Source organism: Poromitra crassiceps, assembly GCF_964638095.1.
Source record: "Poromitra crassiceps genome assembly, chromosome: 27".
Taxonomy (NCBI): Eukaryota; Metazoa; Chordata; class Actinopteri; order Beryciformes; family Melamphaidae; genus Poromitra; species Poromitra crassiceps.
Genome location: NC_139650.1, coordinates 13,682,460 through 13,698,198, shown reverse-complemented (window position 1 = coordinate 13,698,198; position 15,739 = coordinate 13,682,460). Strand labels below are relative to the sequence as shown.

Sequence of the window (15,739 nt, the reverse complement as noted above, 5' to 3'; positions counted from 1 at the left end):
GACTCTCTTGTCTCTGTTCAGAGCCTGTCAGGTTGGTGGGAGGAGCCAGACGCTGTGCTGGTGAACTGGAGGTGAAACAACATGGAGACTGGGGACCAGTGGATGAGTGGGAGTCTGACTGGAACCTGAAGTTAGCAGCTGTAGTGTGCAGACAGCTGGACTGTAGCTCTGCTGTTTACACAGAAAGGAGAGAGGCTTCCTCAGTAAGATCTGTATTGAAGTTCAGGTCTTCCTGTCTTCAGTCTGGATCTACACTGAGGGAGTGTTTACTAACAGGGTTTGACTATTCATCTGTCAGCCTGCAGATCAACTGCTCAGGTAAAACCATCAATGGTGCGCGCGCGTGTGTGTGTGTGTGTGTGTGTGTGTGTGTGCATGCGTGCGTGTGTGTGCGTGTGTGTGAGAGTGTGTGGTGTTGCTTTGGAATACTTTGGTGACCCTCTTGCTCTTTCTCTCTCTCTCTCTCTCTCTCTCTCTCTCTCTCTCTCTCTCTCTCCAGAGTCTGTGAGGCTGGTGAATGGTACTAGTCTGTGCTCAGGCAGACTGGAGGTGAAGTCTAACCAGTCATGGTCCTCAGTGTGTGAAGCTGACTTTGACCAGCAGGATGCAGAGGTGGTCTGTAGGGAGCTTGACTGTGGGGCTCCTTCATTCCTCCAGGGGGCGCTCTATGGAGACAGGGAGACTCCAATGTGGACCAAAGAGTTCCAGTGTGAAGGCAGTGAGTCTGTTCTCCTGGACTGTGGAAGCTCAGGCTCAGCTAGAAACACCTGCTCACCTGGCAAAGCTGTTGGACTCACCTGCTCAGGTAGGAGAGGAGCTGTGCGTGTGTGTGTCTGTGTCTGTGTGTGTGTCTGTGTGTGTGTGTGTGTGTGTGTGTGTGTGTGTGTGTGTGTGTGAGTGAGTGTGAGAGTGAGCGTGTGCGTGTGCATGTGCGTGTGCGTACGTGTGTGTGTGTCTGTGTGTGTGTGTCTGTGTGTGTGTGTGTGTGTGTGTGTGTGTGTGTAGGTGTGTGTGTGCGTAGGTGTGTGTCTGTGTTTGTGTATTTTCTCAGTGAGAACAATGTTTATGGTTGAATGAGCTTATGGTGAGACATGTATAAAGTGTGTTGGTGGTTTGAGTGAGTTTTGGAGGTGAGATGATGAAGATGCATGTTGGTAATGCAGACTGTATGAAGAGTTTTTAAGTTTTGACCCTTAACTCATTGAGTGCCAGCCACTTTTGGAGAACGGACGCTCCCAGTGCCAGAGTTTCAGAGCTTTTTTCAGTGATTTCTCGAGGCCCACAGAATATTGTGTGATCTTACTATGTAAACACCGAACAAAAAGAACGATGAGACTCTCTTCTATCATCAGCAAAAACAGGTTTATTGATCCCATTTTCCGTTCTTTAGTTATCAGCCGGAGAAGATAGCTTGATTTAACCAAAAACAGCCGTTTTTTTCTAGAAGCTGAGATAATGAGCCTTTTGTGAAATTAAACATTTCAAGCACATCACTGACTCTGAAGCTAATTTTCTGATGTAGTCACACCTCAAAAATAATTTCCTTCAATAAAACAGTGAAGGCCAGGGAATTTTGTTTGGCAGAATAATATTTTTTAGCTGCAACCAGCAGCGCTGGCCCCTGCGTGCGCTGCTGGTTGCAGCTTCTTGCTGGTCTTGATTTGCTGCTGGTGGGGATCGGATATTCTGGCTTGCGTTTGCCAATCCTCTCCTGCTGTCTGGGTCTGTGTTGTGTGCTGCTCTGCGTGCCCCCCCCCCCCCCCTCAACTGCAAACCCCTCCTCCAGTCCGTGGGAGTGTCTCTGGGGCTTTCTACTGCGTTTGCTCTGCACTGAAAAGTCCACTACATCCAGCTTTTTTACAGCGTTCCGCGTGTGTTTGTCACCCGCTCCCATGCTTCCAGTTGAGAATAATAACAACTCCACGGCTGATCATGCGGATGGGCTGTCGCAGCGGACACGGAGGAGCTCAATTGTGGGAGCAGATTGGCTGCTGCAGGCACAGCTAATGTTATGCTTCATGCATATCGATGCATACGGATGCGATGCGATTTCCAACGACTTCTTCTCTGTTTTTCTCTGCCTTTCTGTAATCTGGAGAGCACTGTCGCCACCTAATGGGTCCCTAAAATAGCTTTTACACATTCAACAACCACCATACTTTCACAGGAGATGGATCTGGCTTTAATGCACGTCCCACCGTCAAAAAACGCAATTGACGAACATACTCGTCCATGGCACTCTACGTTACTAAACCAATTGACGAACATACTCGTCCATGGCACTCAATGAGTTAAAAACACTCTAATGGAGTTTATTTATTCCAACTCTGTTTTTTGAGTAAGCAATTATTATGTTTATTTAATTTCATATTCTTTTTTTATATGTGTACCACCATGCTGACCACATGCATGCACTGTTTTTATATCTGAATGTTTTTACAACAAAGATAAAAGAGCCAAAGTTTTAAAATCTTAATTATTATTTTTGCTGATCTGAAAACTGATCTGATCTGTGACTCAATAGCGTGATACAATCTGAACTGTGAGTTTTGTGATCTGTTGTAGCCCTAATTCAAAGTGACTTTACTTCTTTTACTAATGACTCTCTTGTCTCTGTTCAGATGTCAGGTTGGTGGGAGGAGCCAGACGCTGTGCTGGTGAACTGGAGGTGAAACAACATGGAGTCTGGAGACCAGTGGATGAGAGGAGGTCTGACTGGAACCTGAAGTCAGCAGCTGTAGTGTGCAGACAGCTGGACTGTGGCTCTGCTGTTTACACAGAAAGGAGAAAGGGTTCCTTAGTAAGATCTGTATTGAAGTTCAGGTCTTACTGTCTTCAGTCTGGATCTACACTGAGGGAGTGTTTACTAACAGGGTTTGACTATTCATCTGACAGCCTGCAGATCAACTGCTCAGGTAACACCATCAATTGTGTGTGTGTGTGTGTGTGTGTGTGTGTGTGTGTGTGTGTGTGTGTGTGTGTGTGTGTGTGTGTGTGTGTGTGTGTGTGTGTGTGTGTGTGTGTGTGTGTGTGTGTGTGTGTGTGGACTCTGGGTTGCTGCATAGTCAGCTCCCATAACTCTTCACCACCCAGTGATGTTTTTGTAACTTACTCTCTTTCTCACTCTCTCACACACACACTCTCACACTCTCTCACACACTCTCTCTCACACACACACACACACACACACACACTCCGTCTCCCTCCGTCTCTCACACTCACTCCTTCCCTCTCTCACTCTCTCTCTCTCTCTTTCTCACACTCCTTCCCTCTCTCTCTCCCTCTCACTCTCTCTCTCTCTCTCTCTCCCTCCTTCTAATTCAATTCAAAGAGGTGTTATTGGATGATCATGAGTATAAAGCACATTGCACAGGGTCGTACAAAGTGGCCTCCAATTTTTTTTACATAACACAATGTTACTGTAACATGAGAGTAAAAAATACAACCATGTCAACAACACTTTGTAATGTGTGTGTGTGAGAGAGAGTGTGTGTGGTGTTGCTTTGGAATACTTTGGTGACCTCTCTCTCTCTCTCTCTCTCTCTCTCCAGAGTCTGTGAGGCTGGTGAATGGTACTAGTCTGTGCTCAGGCAGACTGGAGGTGAAGTCTAACCAGTCATGGTCCTCAGTGTGTGAAGCTGACTTTGACCAGCAGGATGCAGAGGTGGTCTGTAGGGAGCTTGACTGTGGGGCTCCTTCAGTCCTCCAGGGGGCGCTCTATGGAGATGGGGAGACCCCAATGTGGATGAAAGAGTTCCAGTGTGAAGGCAGTGAGTCTGTTCTCCTGGACTGTGGAAGCTCAGGCTCAGCTAGAAACACCTGCTCACCTGGCAAAGCTGCTGGACTCACCTGCTCAGGTAGGAGAGGAGCTGTGTGTGTGTGTGTGTGTGTGTGTGTGTGTGTGTGTGTGTGTGTGTGTGTGTGTTTGTGTGTCTGGAGATTAAAATACCTAGTGGAGACTGGAAAACATTGGATCGTGAGCGCTCTGAGTGGAACCTGAAGTCAGCAGCTGTAGTGTGCAGACAGCTGGCATGTGGCTCTGCTGTTTCAACACAATGGAGAAAGTATAACTCATCAAGATCTACATGGGTTATTCATTCTCTCTGTGATGGGTCTGAGTCTGCACTGAGGGAGTGTGCAGGAAATTTACCATCATATCTCCATCATACCATCAGGTCTTCCAGCCTGGAGCTGATCTGCTCAGGTAACACTGAACAGTGACATCACATCCTCAGCTGCTTCCACAGTGCCAGGCTGCTCTCTGACTCCTCTCTGTATTACAATGTAGCAGTTGCAGTTCTCTGTATTACAATGTAGCAGTTATCTGTATTACATATAAATAGCCTCTCTCTGTCTTGTACGGTGGCTGCTAACAGACAAACCGTCATCTTTCAACCATCAGCATTCATCACTTTGGTTCAGCCAATCATCTCTCTCTGTTTACAGACCTGCTGGTCCAGCCAATCATCTCCCTCTCTGTTTACAGACCTGCTGGTACAGCCAATCATCTCTCTCTCTGTTTACAGATCTGCTGGTTCAGCCAATCATCTCCCTCTCTTCCTCCATGGACGGGGTCTCCGAGGCCCAGCAGCAGGGGTTTCAGGTGTTCAGGGGCTCCAGCTTCACCATCAGCTGCTCCATCGAGCCACAGTACCCAGGAGGCTTCTTCCACCTGACCTCCAGCAACACAGCACAGGACTACATCCTGCCAGCTGTCAATCACTCTGCCTTCAACACAGCAGACAACCACACCCAGCCAGCTGTCAATCACTCTGCTCTCAACACAGCAGACAACCACACCCAGCCAGCTGTCAATCACTCTGCCCTCAACACAGCAGACAACCACACCCAGCCACCTGCCAATCTCACTGCCCACGTCCTGTTTCCTGCTGCAAGCCACGCCCACCAAGGGATCTACAGCTGTGTTTATCACATCTATATTTTCTCTCATAACTTCTCCTCTGAGAGCCAGCCCCTCTCTCTCACTGTCTCAGGTAACGTGACGGAGAATATTCCATTTTTTGCCCTTATTCCGAAAAAGACAATATTCCACAAATAGTCCTGTTTACATGCAGCAGTGCATACTCCCATTACTGTAACATAAAATGTTCCCATGACGTAATGTACGTCCTACGGCTACGGTGATTCATGCATTCACTCACTCACTCATCTTATTCTGTTCCCCAATGGCTGTTAGGGTGCATGAACATAGCTACACACTATAGGGGTGTAAAAATATGCGTATTTGTACCGTACCATATTCGTACTGAAACCATACCGAACGGTGCAGCTGTACCGAATTTAGATTTTTTTTATAAATAAATATAAATCCCAAAAAGTTCAAACAAAAAGTTACCATCTAACAATTTTAGAGCCGTTATTGTTAAACTAATGTTTTTGGCTGTGGACCAATGTTTCTATTTCACTATTTTTTGGAGACTGGGTTGTGTGAGAACATAAACCGACCTCAATCCGACACAACTGCAGGAAACAGGGCACACTTTTTACCACGTGCGCAGGGCCTGGTCAGGAGATGGTTCTTTGGGGTGAGTCATTCACTCATTCATTCATTCACTCACTCAGTCAGTCATGTCACAGAAAGGACATTTCTCGGGTCTATTACTTCCGGTTGAGTGAACGCTGGCGCGTCTAGCCGCCGCTGCTCTCCGGTTGTTTTAATGTTTCTATGATTCTCATCTAGTCTTGGCGAATGTGGTACCGTTGGCCTCTACTCTGGGCTTACTGTCAATTTGATTTGATTGTCAGTATTGTGTTTTAACCTGCTCAAACGTTACATGTAGCGTTGGCGCCCTACTCACCCGGCCTCTGCTGCTGCTGCTTTGGTAAACGTTACATCTGCCCGTTCATCATGTGGATCTACAATCTCGCTGTGAGCTCTGTGCTCTTGTGGACTGTCCTGTCCTTCTTAATATATCCAGCGTCAACCCTGATCCAATACATGAGTGCGGAGCTCCACCAACTTCGTTTCCACCGGTCTGTTCCCCCGCCTGTACTGCATCATTTCCCGGACATCGCTCACCTTCCCCGTCGGAGGTACATCCATCGCGGAGCCGGACGAAGCTACCACATCGATGACTCCACTGCAATAAACTCCATCTGGTCCTCCACCCGCCGCCACCCTCCGAAAAACAACCGCAGGAAGGTGGACCACAGCGCGTTAGCTAGCCTAGCCAGGTCGGCTAATGTTAGCTCCTCCAACCAGCACTCCGACGTCAAACTTGGATTATTTAACATCCGCTCCCTCACTGGCAAGGGTCAACTGCTGCAGGACCTCCTCCTCGACCGCAAGTATGACTTTCTCTGTTTAACAGAGACTTGGCAACATCCCAATGACTTCTCTCAGCTGAACGAGTCTACTCCACCTGGGTTTGTTTACAACTGTCAACCCCGTCTCACCGGCAGGGGAGGAGGTCTCGCGATAATTCACCGCGAGATTTGGAAGGTCTCATCTATCACAATGCCAGTGTCTCATTCATTTGAGTCTGTGGCTCTACAACTGAATGGACCTACTCCAACTGTTTTAGTAAACCTCTACCGCCCACCCAAACCAAACAAGGACTTCATTGATGAATTCAATACATTTCTCACCCACATCTGTTCACTCTCATCCAACATAATTCTGTTAGGTGATTTAAATTTTCACATGGACAACACTAATCATGCTCTCACTAAGGACTTCATCTCTTGCCTGGACAGTTTTGGTCTCCATCAATATATTGATTTCCCTACCCATTCTAAAGGTCATATTTTGGACTTGGTCTGTTGCTCAGGTGTCACTCCTCTCAACTGTTCTGCTGTCGATCTCCCCATCTCTGACCACATGCTTGTTTCAGTTAACTTCAGTTTAACACTATCCAAAATCAAACAGTCACGTATTATGTCCTTCCGCAACATCAAAAATATTAATTTAGCAGATCTCACAACAGGCATTGACAGTTTCCCCATCATCATCCCCCCATGCACCCCGGATCAGCTCATCTCTCATTACAACGATGGTCTCCAAACTCTGCTGGACTCACTTGCCCCCCTCAAAACCCGGACTGTCTCATTCCCCCACTCTGCCCCCTGGTTCTCCCCTCACCTACATCTGCTGAAAGCCAAAGGACGTCAGCTCGAGCGGCTTTCCAGAAAAACGGGACTCACTATTCACAAACAGATGCACCATGCCCATATCCTCCAATACAAGGACGCCCTCTCCTCAGCCAAATCCCAATATTTTGCCGATAAAATCACTGCTGGTGCTGGGAACACCAGGGCCCTGTTCTCAGTGGTCAACAACTCACTCCGCCCCCCCGATTCCCTTCCCCCCCACTTCTGGGGCGGCTTTAGCTCAGGAGGTAGAGCGGGTCGGCCAATGACGCAAGGGTTGGCGGTTCGATCCCCGCTCCCTCCCAGCTGCTGTCGTTGTGTCCCTGGGCAAGACACTCAACCCTCCTTGCTCCCGATGGTGTGTAGGCACCCTGCGTGGCAGCCTGCCGCCATCGGTGTATGAATGGGTGAATGTAATCTACTCCACTGACCACTGTAACTCCCTGGTGTCATTTTTCAATTCAAAAATAGCCAATATCCACCAGCAACTGACCCCTCTCATGTCCGGTTGTCCATCTCCCCTAGCTCCCCCCCCCACCCTCTCTGCACCCCTCTCCTGCTTCCATCTCCCCTCTTCTGCCGATTTATCAAAACTCATCCGGAAATCCAAGCCATCCACCTGCCAACTCGACCCCCTGCCCTCCTCCCTGGTTATATCCCCCCTCTGTAATTTTGGTCTGGAGCCGGGCCTGCCCCGACGGTAATCTTTGCAAATACTGCAATGCGTGCTTCAACATTCCCTCTCGCGGGCGCGCAGAAAGGACTTAAAAGGGATTTGCACCGACAACCAAATTGGCTGAAAACATTGGCTGTAACGTGAGGGGACATAACGCGAGGAGACACTGACACAGAGTTCATGTCTGTAAAATGTAGTTTGCCACTTACCGTTTTAGCACGGGCCGAAGCAAAATAATAATGAAATAGCGAGTGTGTAAAACAGGCCGAGGGTATTTGCATTGGGAGGAGGAGGTGTGTGTGAGTCAGTGTGGACGTGTGTGTGTGCGAGTCAGTGTGTGCTCATCGAAATGAAGGCAGCGTCCCAAGCGGGCGGGGTCAGGGGTATTGAAACACACCACCCCTTTGGGAAACGAGAGTGAAAGTCATCCAGCGTCCCCGAAAGTGGAAAGTGTCCTTTCCGTTCAATATGACTGACTGACTGACACTGAATTAATAGTCTGTAGACCCGTGCTCTGCACGTGGTAAAAACATCATCTTCATTCTTCAGATCCTTCAGCATGGATAAACTTTTGGGGAATTTTGCATCATTGCAATCATCAGCAGTTTGGACTCGACCAACTTAGCTCTGGTCTCCGATATGGTAAATGAAAACAAGTCGTGGTCATCAGAGCTAGCCTTCTTTTTTAACACCTGTGTAGTTTTACTTGTAGTTGAGTAATATTTCAGTAATGTAACCTACTTCTACTTGAGTACAGACGTTCAGTTTATATTGTAACAACTTTCACGTAACAAAAAATGCCCTTTCTGAAATTAAACTAAATAAATAAATTAGAAAGCAAATTAACATATATATTTAAGGAACATCTTTTTCTTACCTGTCCTCGCTGTCCTTCCTTTCAAACTTTGAATATCTATGGGAACAGATTAGTGATGGTGACACAATATACAATGAGTATCAGCCACATGCTATCGGTGTATTTAATATTATCGGCCGATGAACCAATTGTAGTCAACAATGCAAAAATTGCCCATTTCCGATATTTAACGGATACAATTGTTTATCACTAAGGGCAACATGAGCTTTATGTTTAATGGGAGCTGTTCTCATGATGTCAGAGGATGTGATGATTCTGAATCTGTTTCAGCCTCTCCTGCAGATCTCACCTTCAGACATGTTGTCCTGCTGCTGACTGTGCTGTTGCTGCTCACTGGCCTCTGTTTCTACTGCAAGGTACTGAACATCTTTACTCAGTAGACGATTGGTTAAATGAAACAGACTGTACATTTTAGCTAGAAGAGAGGTGTGATCCAGTAACAGCTGCTGTCATGTTTTTCCAGGCCAGAAGGAGGCACCAGCCAGGAAGAGAGAACATTGAGCTGGTTTATTATAACCTTCATGGTTCAGATGCTGAAGAAAGAGAGGAGAACATTGAGCTGGTTTATTATAACCTTCGTGGTTCAGATGCTGAAGAAAGAGAGGAGAACATTGAGCTGGTTTATTATAACCTTCGTGGTTCAGATGCTGAAGGAAGAGAGGAGAACATTGTGCCGGATTATTATAGCCTTGATGATTCCAGTGCTGAACGGAGTGAGGAGGACGTTGAGATGGGTTATGATGATCTGGGTGGTCACAGTGTTGAAAGAAGAGAGGAGGACATTGAGCTGGATTATGATGACCTGGGTGGTCCCAGTGCTCAAGGAAGAGAGGAGGACATTGAGCTGGATTATGATGACCTGGGTGGTCCCAGTGCTCAAGGAAGAGAGGAGAACATTGAGCTGGATTATGATGACCTTGGTGGTCCCAGTGCTGAAGGAAGAGAGGAGGACATTGAGCTGGATTATGATGACCTTGGTGGTCCCAGTGCTGAAAGAAGAGAGGAGAACATTGAGCTGGATTATGATGACCTGGGTGGTCCCACTGTTGAAAGAAGAGAGGAGGACATTGAGCTGGATTATGATGACCTGGGTGGTCCCACTGTTGAAAGAAGAGAGGAGGACATTGAGCTGGATTATGATGACCTGGGTGGTCCCAGTGCTGAAAGAAGAGAGGCCGTTTAGCTGGATTATGATGACCTGGATGGTCCCAGTGCTGAAGGAAGAGAGGAGAACATTGAGTTGCATTATGATGACCTGGGTGGTCCCAGTGCTGAAGGCAGGTCAGGTGAAGAAGCAGCAGCCCAGGGAACAGAGTAGGATCTCCAAGGAGCTGATCTCACTCCAGATGGATGTCTCAGCTCTCACAGAGCCAGCTGTCCATCACCTTAGTGAAGGTAGTGACAGAGTTGTTCCCTTTGAAGTCCCACTGAAATCACAGCAGGATAAATGCAGCCAATCAGTTGTCAGCAGTGAAGGCTCACAGCAAATCAGATGACTCCTTGACATGCATATTCATGACAACACTGTCAACGTTACTGAGAGTCTAATTGGTTTGATTGAATTGTCATGCTGACCACGACACGCTGCACGCCGCCTCGCTCAGCTGCTTCTGCTTGTGGGCTATCGGCATTGCGGACTGTCGGCACTGTGGACTGTCAGCACATAGATGTGGCACCGTTTAATAGCCAGACAGATTGATCAGATCTATCTAGCAGCTGTAGGTAGCCCTAGAGACCAACAAGCAAGCACTAGCAATCTATTGGTGTACAAATGTATGACTGTTTATACAATGCAATCTGCATAAAAAATGTCAGCAATCTCTTAAAAAAAAATAACTTCATGATGTTTGGCTATCGTGCAGACTGCTCTGCTCAGAGACTGGCGGGACTTAGATGTGTGAGTTTAGATCAATAGATCAGATCATGATGTGTTTCAGATGTATTGAGTTAGATGTGTGAGTTTAGATCAATATATCATTATGTGTTTCATATGTATTGAGTTAGATGTGTGAGCTTAGATCAATTGAGTTAGATGTGTGAGTTTAGATCTCTCTAAACTCAGTCTGCTGGTTTTGGTCCCAGCCAGACCTGGATAAGACTGTTAGCTATATGCTGAACACATCTAGCACTCATTTGTATATTGCTTTATTTTGTTCTTATTATTTTGATTACTTATTACTTACTAGCTACTTACTTATCATGTTATATACTGTAAAAACCTTATGTAACTTCAACTTTATATTTTCACGTTGGAGATTTTGCTTGAATGAAAAGTTTGATAAGCTCAGACCTCAAACTTTTCTACTTTCTACTGCTGAAAAATGAGCTTTTAAAGAAAACAGTGTTAGGGGTTGTGTCCACAGAAAATCCCCATCCCCCCATAGTGGAGCACTTTGGATATCAGTTAGTAGCTAACATTAGCTAGCAAAAGGGAAATAGCAAGCTGACATCAAAACAACAAGATAATACAATTGATAATTCTCACATGGAACCCCCCCCAAAAAGCAGATATCACTCCTCCACCATGTTTGTTGATCTTTTTAGTCCCGCCTCTTCCTCGATTTTGATTGGTTGATCGGAAAAAGTGACATTAGAAGCTGAATTGCAGAAAGGCACTGGCAGCTCAAAAAATGCTTTCTGTGGACACGGCCCCTCATGCAGCTGATTGTATATTTTCTCTGGTTTGATTTTTGTTTTTTGTAAACCCCCCCCAAAAAATGAATAAAGAGGAAAGGTGTTTGAGGCAAAGGAAGTGTCCATCCTTCTGAGTGTGTCTGTACAGCTCTGCCTTCTGATTCCCATTGGTTTCAATGCAGCACGGCAGCCATGTTTTTACAGTGTGGTGAGCCACGTACTGAACGTTAAAGATATGAACTTTATCAAAAGAGCTCTGCACTTCAAACAGTTCAGCAATCTGCTGCAAACAGCAGGAGGCGCTATGCTTATAAGAGCATCTGTTGAAACCTAATGTTCTTTCTATTCTATTCTATTGACCTGCCGAATGCTGCTATGAAAATGAAGGAAACGTAGCAGTCAAACGTCACATTTTATCGTCACACTGACAGAAATGTTTTTGCCATAATTTCACCAAAGACTTAATATGTTATCTTTAACATAGTGTTTACCCTGCCGTCACTGCTGACAGCCAGCCAGGTAACCATGGTGTTTACTCTAAGCCATGACAGCCAGCCAGGTAACCATAGTGTTTACCCTAAGCCATGACAGCCAGCCAGGTAACCATAGTGTTTACCTTAAGCCATGACAGCCAGCCAGGTAACCATAGTGTTTACCTTAAACCATGACAGCCAGCCAGGTAACCATAGTGTTTACCTTAAACCATGACAGCCAGCCAGGTAACCATAGTGTTTACCATAAGCCATGACAGCCAGCCAGGTAACCATAGTGTTTACCTTAAACCATGACAGCCAGCCAGGTAACCATAGTGTTTAAGCCATGACAGCCAGCCAGGTAACTATAGTGTTTAAGCCATGACAGCCAGCCAGGTAACCATAGTGTTTAAGCCATGACAGCCAGCCAGGTAACCATAGTGTTTAAGCCATGACAGCCAGCCAGGTAACCATAGTGTTTATCCTAAGCCATGACAGCCAGCCAGGTAACCATAGTGTTTATCCTAAGACATGACAGCCAGCCAGGTAACCATAGTGTTTATCCTAAGACATGACAGCCAGCCAGGTAACCATAGTGTTTATCCTAAGACATGACAGCCAGCCAGGTAACCATAGTGTTTATCCTAAGCCATGACAGCCAGCCAGGTAACCATAGTGTTTATCCTAAGCCATGACAGCCAGCCAGGTAACCATAGTGTTTATCCTAAGACATGACAGCCAGCCAGGTAACCATGGTGTTTATCATAAGACATGACAGCCAGCCAGGTAACCATAGTGTTTAAGCCATGACAGCCAGCCAGGTAACCATAGTGTTTATCCTAAGACATGACAGCCAGCCAGGTAACCATAGTGTTTATCCTAAGCCATGACAGCCAGCCAGGTAACCATGGTGTTTATCCTAAGACACGACAGCCAGCCAGGTAACCATGGTGTTTATCCTAAGACATGACAGCCAGCCAGGTAACCATAGTGTTTATCCTAAGCCATGACAGCCAGCCAGGTAACCATAGTGTTTATCCTAAGCCATGACAGCCAGCCAGGTAACCATAGTGTTTACCTTAAGCCATTACAGCCAGCCAGGTAACCATGGTGTTTACTCTAAGCCATGACAGCCAGCCAGGTAACCATAGTGTTTACTCTAAGGCAGCCATGACAGCCAGCCAGGTAACCATGGTGTTTACTCTAAGCTATGACAGCCAGCCAGGTAACCATAGTGTTTACTCTAAGGTAGCCATGACAGCCAGCCAGGTAACCATAGTGTTTACTCTAAGGCAGCCATGACAGCCAGCCAGGTAACCATAGTGTTTACTCTAAGGCAGCCATGACAGCCAGCCAGGTAACCATAGTGTTTACTCTAAGGCAGCCATGACAGCCAGCCAGGTAACCATAGTGTTTACTCTAAGGCAGCCATGACAGCCAGCCAGGTAACCATAGTGTTTACTCTAAGGCAGCCATGACAGCCAGCCAGGTAACCATAGTGTTTACTCTAAGGCAGCCATGACAGCCAGCCAGGTAACCATAGTGTTTACTCTAAGGCAGCCATGACAGCCAGCCAGGTAACCATAGTGTTTACTCTAAGGCAGCCATGACAGCCCAATTTACAACTGAACATTTAGCCCATTTTGTAGAAAACACTGAGATATATCATGTATCACCATTCAGCCGAGTTCATCTTAAAGACACAATGAATTTAAACCCCATCTCTTCAGTGTATTACTTCTAGCCTGGCATTAATTAAAGTGACGTAAATCACAACAATAATTACCTATGACAAGGATAATCTGTGGCCGCATATTTGAATAATCTCTTCAGCTAACATTTAATTGATAATCAAGTTGAACAATTAAACTTTATTGTGATTTGGTTGTAGAGTTTCCTGGGTCAAAGTGAGGCAATCATTTTGTGTGTAATAAACTATTTGCACCAGCAGGTGGCAGTTACCTGCAATGGGACTGCTGCAGGTTACCTGGAGGCAAGAAACTGTAAGCAGCATAATGCAAAATACCAGAGGAGAACCATCATGGACCTGAGGGCCGTAAATATTCTAAAAAAGATTATTTAAAAAAGCCATATGATATAGTGTTATTTTATTAATTGACAATTTGACAATTAACATCTAAACAACATGTTTCAGAGGAAATAAAGTTAAACCGTCTATTCAGTTTGTGTTGAACGATGAAGGATTAATCAGAATTTTGCACTAAACAGTTGCTGGGAAGATAATGCAGCTCTATTTTGCGCTGTGATCAGTCAGCTTGTTCTCTGGTTTCTGGCTGTATGAGAGAATAATTCATGTTAGTAAAAGATGACATGTAGCTTGTCCAAACGATAGGAAAAATAAATTGTTACATTGATAATACATTGATACAGTATAGACGGTTTTCACCAGCTGCAACCCCACAGCACTTCCTTTTTCTCAGCTTCTTCTTCTGTGTTTTATGGCAGGTGGCATCCTTAAATGTTGCATTACCGCCACCTGAATTGTATCAGCTTCACAGTGCTAACTATTGACAGTGTCCACTTTCTCAGCTATTCAGGGGAAAACACTGACATAGCCTACTTCTATTTCTATTTTTATTTTTGCTATGTAAACGTTTACAGCTTTCTTTTATAAAACGGTTTCCAAGTATGATAATATAAATATAATAATAATACTATAAGTCCGACTGGCATGGTATTCTGATAGTCAGTTGAAACACTACTGTAAGGCGGGACCTCTAGCAAGAAGATAGACGTGCGGGTGATTTGATTGGATCGTTCTGGAGACTGAAGTTGACATTGGCCAATCCTGGCGCTTGCTGAGAATCTGAGAGCTTTCTGGAAAGCCTGACAGGCAGCTCGAGCGCAGCGCTGCATTCTCAGCACTTGCTGAGAAGCTGAGTGCTTTCTGCAAAGCCCGACACCAACTAACGTTACAGGGTTAAATGCGGGGTTAACAGCCTTTTTTTTGCAAAGAAGACATTAGCCCGTAACATTGAACAATTAACGTATTAACCATGTAACGTAACAATTAACGTAGACATTAACCCCATTCTTGTACAAAACATAATTTTCTGCGAAGTATTAGTAAAGTTATAAGCGAAGATCGATTCACAAGGATCTGACAGCTGTCTCCGCCATTTGTTTTTTTTGAGGTAACCAAAGGCTTTTAGTAAGAGAGTTGCCATGGCAACCAATAACCCATGGCCATGGGTTATTGGAGTGGGTTATTGGATTTATACAATGGCTGTGAACCAATCAGATTGCTTGATTTGAGAGAGCCGTTTTATAAAGCTTAATAACAACTGATTCACTTAATAATAATAATAATTATGATGATTGGATTTATATAGCGCCTTTCCAAGGCTCAAAGCGCTTACACAGAATCATTATTCGTTCACACCATTCGTACCGGTGGTACTTGGACTCGTCTATTCATAGTATTCCCATGATGTCACATGCATTTCAGTTCGTGAATATATTAGTTAATCATAGATAGTTGCTGATTAGTCGGTCAATTCCTGAATAGAGTGGTTAATGATTAGTAAATGTGAAAATAATATTAATAATTGAAAACAAAATATTAAAAAATATATATATACCCCCCCCCCCCCCCACACACACACACACACACACACCACCACCATATCAATTGGGTTAGGGTATGGTTGTGGTTAAGAAAACCCTAATCTTAACCACATCTATTTGACTTGCTGCATGTTCTGTGTGTTTGAGCTGGGCTGTAGTCCAGTGGTGAAAGACCATGCCTTCCAACCCAAAGGTTTGTGGTTTGAATCCCGGTATGGACACTAAAACCTTTTCAAGTCTTTCATTCGGAAAGCCATAACAAAACTGTCTAGAGATCCATTGTAAGTTACCTAGGCTGATAGTCTAGGGGTTAAGGCGGTCACCTTAACAACCGCATACAAGGAGAAGTGCAGGTTCGATTCCTGCAGGGGATTTGAAGTC

At 45.3% G+C, this 15,739-nt stretch overlaps 1 long non-coding RNA gene across 1 annotated transcript; it reads left to right on the top strand.

Annotated features, from left to right (window-relative positions):
* The first annotated feature begins 4,922 nt into the window (after window positions 1–4,922).
* Window positions 4,923–9,493, top strand: LOC310798977. Its single transcript, XR_014553794.1, has 3 exons — window positions 4,923–4,994; window positions 8,934–9,019; window positions 9,127–9,493. It is a non-coding gene; the product is annotated as an uncharacterized lncRNA (long non-coding RNA).
* Window positions 9,494–15,739: the final 6,246 nt, after the last annotated feature.